This window comes from Chiloscyllium punctatum, chromosome 50 (assembly GCF_047496795.1).
Source record: "Chiloscyllium punctatum isolate Juve2018m chromosome 50, sChiPun1.3, whole genome shotgun sequence".
Taxonomy (NCBI): Eukaryota; Metazoa; Chordata; class Chondrichthyes; order Orectolobiformes; family Hemiscylliidae; genus Chiloscyllium; species Chiloscyllium punctatum.
In genome coordinates this window covers 7,790,202-7,796,873 of record NC_092788.1, presented here as the reverse complement: position 1 = coordinate 7,796,873, position 6,672 = coordinate 7,790,202, and the positions used below count along the sequence as shown (strand labels likewise).

The 6,672-nt window shown below is 45.6% G+C and overlaps 2 non-coding genes across 2 annotated transcripts; both read right to left on the bottom strand.

Moving 5' to 3' along the window:
• Positions 1–2,686: 2,686 nt before the first annotated feature.
• Positions 2,687–2,759, bottom strand: trnav-aac (transfer RNA valine (anticodon AAC)). The gene has a single exon. It is a non-coding gene; the product is annotated as a tRNA-Val (tRNA).
• A 2,686-nt stretch (positions 2,760–5,445) lies between these two features.
• trnav-aac (transfer RNA valine (anticodon AAC)) lies at positions 5,446–5,518 on the bottom strand. The gene has a single exon. It is a non-coding gene; the product is annotated as a tRNA-Val (tRNA).
• Between the last annotated feature and the right edge of the window lie 1,154 nt (positions 5,519–6,672).

Genomic DNA, 6,672 nt, shown 5'->3' with positions numbered 1-6,672 from the left:
CAGCCGCGGCCGCTGTGAGATTGATGACAATATATAGACAATGATTTCGTCAATGTTTGGACCGTAGGGCGAGGTGGAATAAGCTGGGACGACTTTCCCTGCAGCGGAACGGCTGCGATACGATCTTATGGAAGGGTTGTAAACTGAGTATTTCTGTGTTTTACCCAAATTGGGGTGAGTTGAAAACTCGAGAGCATAGGTTTAAGGTGAGTGGGCTGAAAGTGACAAACGACCTGAGGCACATTTCCCACACAGAAGGTTGTGCGTGTATGGAATGAGCTCCCAGAGGAAGTGGAGAAGGCTATTACACTCAGAAAATTGCAAAGGTAATCGGATGAGTTTCTGGACAGGATGGGTTTAGAGGGATTGGGGCCAAATGCTGGGGAACGGGACTTGTTTAATTTTGGTTATGTGGTGAGCATGGATGAGATACACCTAAATATCTGTTTCCACGCCGTGTACCCCCATAACGTCTTGTTGCTAACACTGGCTGTAAAGGATTACTTTTTAGCGGAGTTTTCCATCGCAGTCTGTGGCACAATCGTTTAGTCTGTTCGACTGCTCACGGGAAAGGTAGTATTGTGAAACACTGCAGATACGAACAACTTCCTTAATTTTGCCCCGACTGACCATACTCCGTGAAATTTTCCCAGACCTCAATTGAGGAGTTTTGCTGCTCGAAGTTACCTCAGAAACCCTGTTAACTCGTAATGTGCTGAGCGAATCGCAAAACAGAAAGCATTTTTCACGGAACACAAACAAAACTGGCATGCCGAATGCATGTTCAGACAGAGAGATGCATGAATGCTAAATGTGTCACAGTCCGAGGGCATGAGTCATAAAGTAATCTCACAACTAAAAACAGGGCAATTCCAAACTACTCTTTCAAACATACTGCAGCGTTAGTGCACCACCACTTTCCAGACAATGCTGAAAAGAGAGATAGAAAGAACATCATAAGAACGGGCCATAAAAAGTGAATTTCACCATTCACAGTCTCGATTAGATTACCTTTTCCTTCTGATGACTCCAGGACGGAAATGAAGGAAATGGGAGAAATTCAATAACATATGACACCGAAATTCATTGGAACGATTTTCCCATTGGACAGAAAACCAAATAACGACGAGTCGAGTCACCGCAGGACTTTGTTTCACAACAGCGATGAAATAATAGTCTCCATTCGGTTCCAGTAAAAGCACAAATCGCTTTGGAACAGCAGAGCTGTTTGCGATTTTCCGCGCGGGAGGCGAACGCGATCATGACAGCAGAGACACTTGGACACTTCGGTCAAATAACCATGAGCTGCTAGACATTACTACAATTTCGATTCTTGCTTTGCTAAATGATTTCACACATTGCTCGAAACAGGACGACTTTCACGTTTACACGGAACACGAAACACACCTGACTACAGGGAAAATGCACAAAGCTGAGCAGGCCGTGTTCCACATCAAACCGTGCAGCATTTATTCAGTCACTGTGTCTGTTTTGCAGAAGAAGGGTCCCAAAGAATGTTCTCCACCCTAAAACCGGAGGTCGCATTACAATCCGAGAACGACACATCACATTGTGAGCATGCTCTGACCTCGGGGCCGGTTCGAGATGCCACTTTCCGTGCCTTTTACTTTAACCGTGCAATTTGCTGCAGAGATGTTCACTCCTGGACATGAGCCACGTGGATACCAACTGAGTCGGAAACCTGTGCGGGAATCGACGAGAAGCGATTCAATAAATTTTGCTAACTTCCATGGTGCTTATTGGAAATGCAGTTTCTGTTCAAGTCAATCGAAAAGGCAGTTTCTGAACATCGTAACAGAAGTCAAAAGGTAATTACCTCACCCCACCCCCACTCCGGAAGAGGTGCTAACTGCCCTTGAGTGCTTTTTGATCTCGATGTGAAGAGCTCACACGCCTCTGAGTCACCTTCAAGTCTCTGTTTGCGGAGTGAATCACAAAGAAGGACTTTTACCAGAGCTGCAACCGCCTCACTTCCCCACTCGCTCTCCCCTTTTACATTTTCCTGCTCGTCAGTGATTTAAAGAAAACCAAATGGATGCGATGTCATTCTGTAGCCTCTCTGTCGATTCCTCCGTTTCAGTTCCAACATGGCTTAGATCTCGGGGCGCACCTTAATATTAGCGGCGCTATGAAAGCACAAGTTCAAAGGTTCCTCTGAGAGTGTAAATTATTTCATTGCTGTTGCTGATTGAATGAGCCACTAACGTGCGAACTGCCCCAAAATATGATTCAGGAATCTGGTACCAACTCTCGCGCGTTGAATAACGACAGACAGCTTCCAAATGAGGCCTTTCAGAGACGACTTTGGGGTACATTTGACAGACAGACAAGTTCAGGAATCCGTGGTGCGCTGTGACACCAGCGCAGCAGCTTCTTCCCTGCCTTTGAACCGGGCCGCCTGCGCAAGGAATGCAAATGCGGTACTGCTTTTCGTGGAAGGATCAGAACGCGGCAAGGACACTCTCAAACAGAATGGCATATGCATCAGAACCAGGTTGGAGAAAAACTTTATAATGCTTTACACAGTAATTAAATGGAGTTGCCTTACATTTCACTACGAGAGCAGATTCTTTCAAGCAAATTCGAAGGCAGGTTTGCAGATGGGAAAGCAAGCAAGAAAGCTCCGTTCTTGTCCATGTAAAAGGCTGCAGTTGACGAACAAAGCAGTTTCTGCCCAGTTTCGAACTAGGGACCTTTCGCGTGTTAGGCGAACGTGATGACCACTACACTACAGAAACCAGCCGCGGCCGCCGTGAGATTGATGACAATATATAGACAATGATTTCGTCAATGTTTGGACCGTAGGGCGAGGTGGAATAAGCTGGGACGACTTTCCCTGCAGCGGAACGGCTGCGATACGATCTTATGGAAGGGTTGTAAACTGAGTATTTCTGTGTTTTACCCAAATTGGGGTGAGTTGAAAACTCGAGAGCATAGGTTTAAGGTGAGTGGGCTGAAAGTGACAAACGACCTGAGGCACATTTCCCACACAGAAGGTTGTGCGTGTATGGAATGAGCTCCCAGAGGAAGTGGAGAAGGCTATTACACTCAGAAAATTGCAAAGGTAATCGGATGAGTTTCTGGACAGGATGGGTTTAGAGGGATTGGGGCCAAATGCTGGGGAACGGGACTTGTTTAATTTTGGTTATGTGGTGAGCATGGATGAGATACACCTAAATATCTGTTTCCACGCCGTGTACCCCCATAACGTCTTGTTGCTAACACTGGCTGTAAAGGATTACTTTTTAGCGGAGTTTTCCATCGCAGTCTGTGGCACAATCGTTTAGTCTGTTCGACTGCTCACGGGAAAGGTAGTATTGTGAAACACTGCAGATACGAACAACTTCCTTAATTTTGCCCCGACTGACCATACTCCGTGAAATTTTCCCAGACCTCAATTGAGGAGTTTTGCTGCTCGAAGTTACCTCAGAAACCCTGTTAACTCGTAATGTGCTGAGCGAATCGCAAAACAGAAAGCATTTTTCACGGAACACAAACAAAACTGGCATGCCGAATGCATGTTCAGACAGAGAGATGCATGAATGCTAAATGTGTCACAGTCCGAGGGCATGAGTCATAAAGTAATCTCACAACTAAAAACAGGGCAATTCCAAACTACTCTTTCAAACATACTGCAGCGTTAGTGCACCACCACTTTCCAGACAATGCTGAAAAGAGAGATAGAAAGAACATCATAAGAACGGGCCATAAAAAGTGAATTTCACCATTCACAGTCTCGATTAGATTACCTTTTCCTTCTGATGACTCCAGGACGGAAATGAAGGAAATGGGAGAAATTCAATAACATATGACACCGAAATTCATTGGAACGATTTTCCCATTGGACAGAAAACCAAATAACGACGAGTCGAGTCACCGCAGGACTTTGTTTCACAACAGCGATGAAATAATAGTCTCCATTCGGTTCCAGTAAAAGCACAAATCGCTTTGGAACAGCAGAGCTGTTTGCGATTTTCCGCGCGGGAGGCGAACGCGATCATGACAGCAGAGACACTTGGACACTTCGGTCAAATAACCATGAGCTGCTAGACATTACTACAATTTCGATTCTTGCTTTGCTAAATGATTTCACACATTGCTCGAAACAGGACGACTTTCACGTTTACACGGAACACGAAACACACCTGACTACAGGGAAAATGCACAAAGCTGAGCAGGCCGTGTTCCACATCAAACCGTGCAGCATTTATTCAGTCACTGTGTCTGTTTTGCAGAAGAAGGGTCCCAAAGAATGTTCTCCACCCTAAAACCGGAGGTCGCATTACAATCCGAGAACGACACATCACATTGTGAGCATGCTCTGACCTCGGGGCCGGTTCGAGATGCCACTTTCCGTGCCTTTTACTTTAACCGTGCAATTTGCTGCAGAGATGTTCACTCCTGGACATGAGCCACGTGGATACCAACTGAGTCGGAAACCTGTGCGGGAATCGACGAGAAGCGATTCAATAAATTTTGCTAACTTCCATGGTGCTTATTGGAAATGCAGTTTCTGTTCAAGTCAATCGAAAAGGCAGTTTCTGAACATCGTAACAGAAGTCAAAAGGTAATTACCTCACCCCACCCCCACTCCGGAAGAGGTGCTAACTGCCCTTGAGTGCTTTTTGATCTCGATGTGAAGAGCTCACACGCCTCTGAGTCACCTTCAAGTCTCTGTTTGCGGAGTGAATCACAAAGAAGGACTTTTACCAGAGCTGCAACCGCCTCACTTCCCCACTCGCTCTCCCCTTTTACATTTTCCTGCTCGTCAGTGATTTAAAGAAAACCAAATGGATGCGATGTCATTCTGTAGCCTCTCTGTCGATTCCTCCGTTTCAGTTCCAACATGGCTTAGATCTCGGGGCGCACCTTAATATTAGCGGCGCTATGAAAGCACAAGTTCAAAGGTTCCTCTGAGAGTGTAAATTATTTCATTGCTGTTGCTGATTGAATGAGCCACTAACGTGCGAACTGCCCCAAAATATGATTCAGGAATCTGGTACCAACTCTCGCGCGTTGAATAACGACAGACAGCTTCCAAATGAGGCCTTTCAGAGACGACTTTGGGGTACATTTGACAGACAGACAAGTTCAGGAATCCGTGGTGCGCTGTGACACCAGCGCAGCAGCTTCTTCCCTGCCTTTGAACCGGGCCGCCTGCGCAAGGAATGCAAATGCGGTACTGCTTTTCGTGGAAGGATCAGAACGCGGCAAGGACACTCTCAAACAGAATGGCATATGCATCAGAACCAGGTTGGAGAAAAACTTTATAATGCTTTACACAGTAATTAAATGGAGTTGCCTTACATTTCACTACGAGAGCAGATTCTTTCAAGCAAATTCGAAGGCAGGTTTGCAGATGGGAAAGCAAGCAAGAAAGCTCCGTTCTTGTCCATGTAAAAGGCTGCAGTTGACGAACAAAGCAGTTTCTGCCCAGTTTCGAACTAGGGACCTTTCGCGTGTTAGGCGAACGTGATGACCACTACACTACAGAAACCAGCCGCGGCCGCCGTGAGATTGATGACAATATATAGACAATGATTTCGTCAATGTTTGGACCGTAGGGCGAGGTGGAATAAGCTGGGACGACTTTCCCTGCAGCGGAACGGCTGCGATACGATCTTATGGAAGGGTTGTAAACTGAGTATTTCTGTGTTTTACCCAAATTGGGGTGAGTTGAAAACTCGAGAGCATAGGTTTAAGGTGAGTGGGCTGAAAGTGACAAACGACCTGAGGCACATTTCCCACACAGAAGGTTGTGCGTGTATGGAATGAGCTCCCAGAGGAAGTGGAGAAGGCTATTACACTCAGAAAATTGCAAAGGTAATCGGATGAGTTTCTGGACAGGATGGGTTTAGAGGGATTGGGGCCAAATGCTGGGGAACGGGACTTGTTTAATTTTGGTTATGTGGTGAGCATGGATGAGATACACCTAAATATCTGTTTCCACGCCGTGTACCCCCATAACGTCTTGTTGCTAACACTGGCTGTAAAGGATTACTTTTTAGCGGAGTTTTCCATCGCAGTCTGTGGCACAATCGTTTAGTCTGTTCGACTGCTCACGGGAAAGGTAGTATTGTGAAACACTGCAGATACGAACAACTTCCTTAATTTTGCCCCGACTGACCATACTCCGTGAAATTTTCCCAGACCTCAATTGAGGAGTTTTGCTGCTCGAAGTTACCTCAGAAACCCTGTTAACTCGTAATGTGCTGAGCGAATCGCAAAACAGAAAGCATTTTTCACGGAACACAAACAAAACTGGCATGCCGAATGCATGTTCAGACAGAGAGATGCATGAATGCTAAATGTGTCACAGTCCGAGGGCATGAGTCATAAAGTAATCTCACAACTAAAAACAGGGCAATTCCAAACTACTCTTTCAAACATACTGCAGCGTTAGTGCACCACCACTTTCCAGACAATGCTGAAAAGAGAGATAGAAAGAACATCATAAGAACGGGCCATAAAAAGTGAATTTCACCATTCACAGTCTCGATTAGATTACCTTTTCCTTCTGATGACTCCAGGACGGAAATGAAGGAAATGGGAGAAATTCAATAACATATGACACCGAAATTCATTGGAACGATTTTCCCATTGGACAGAAAACCAAATAACGACGAGTCGAGTCACCGCAGGACTTTGTTT